Source organism: Phycodurus eques, unplaced genomic scaffold (assembly GCF_024500275.1).
Source record: "Phycodurus eques isolate BA_2022a unplaced genomic scaffold, UOR_Pequ_1.1 contig_268, whole genome shotgun sequence".
In the NCBI taxonomy this organism is placed as follows: Eukaryota; Metazoa; Chordata; class Actinopteri; order Syngnathiformes; family Syngnathidae; genus Phycodurus; species Phycodurus eques.
The window spans coordinates 36259-37083 of record NW_026904265.1 but is presented as its reverse complement, the minus strand read 5'-3'; positions in this window follow the sequence as shown (position 1 = coordinate 37083).

The window sequence follows — 825 nt, the reverse complement described above, 5'->3', positions numbered from 1 at the left end:
ATTCTTCCCCCACCAGCCCTCTCATTCATGCACATATATTCTGTTTTACTTCGGCTAATCTTCATTCCTCTTCTTTCCAGTGCATGCCTCCATCTCTCTAACTGTTCCTCCAGCTGCTCCCTGCTTTCACTGCAGATCACAATGTCATCTGCAAACATCATGGTCCACGGGGATTCCAGTCTAACCTCATCTGTCAGCCTATCCATCACCACTGCAAAAAGGAAGGGGCTCAGGGCTGATCCCTGATGCAGTCCCACGTCCACCTTAAATTCTTCTGTCACACCTACAGCACACCTCACCGCTGTTCTGCTGCCCTCGTACATGTCCTGTATTATTCTAACATACTTCTCTGCCACTCCAGACTTCCGCATGCAGTACCACAGTTCTTCTCTGGGTACTCTGTCATAGGCTTTCTCTAGATCTACAAAGACACAATGTAGCTCCTTCTGACCTTCTCTGTACTTTTCCATCAACATCCTCAAGGCAAATAATGCATCTGTGGTACTCTTTCTAGGCATGAAACCATACTGTTGCTCGCAAATACTCACTTCTGTCCTGAGTCTATCCTCCACTACTCTTTCCCATAACTTCATTGTGTGGCTCATCAACTTTATTCCTCTATAGTTGCCACAGCTCTGCACATCACCTTTGTTCTTAAAAATGGGCACCAGTACACTTTTCCTCCATTCCTCAGGCATCTTCTCACGCACTAGAATTCTATTGAACAAGCTGGTCAAAAACTTCACAGCCACCTCTCCTAGATGCTTCCATACCTCCACAGGAATGTCATCAGGACCAACTGCCTTTCCATTTTTCATCCTCTTT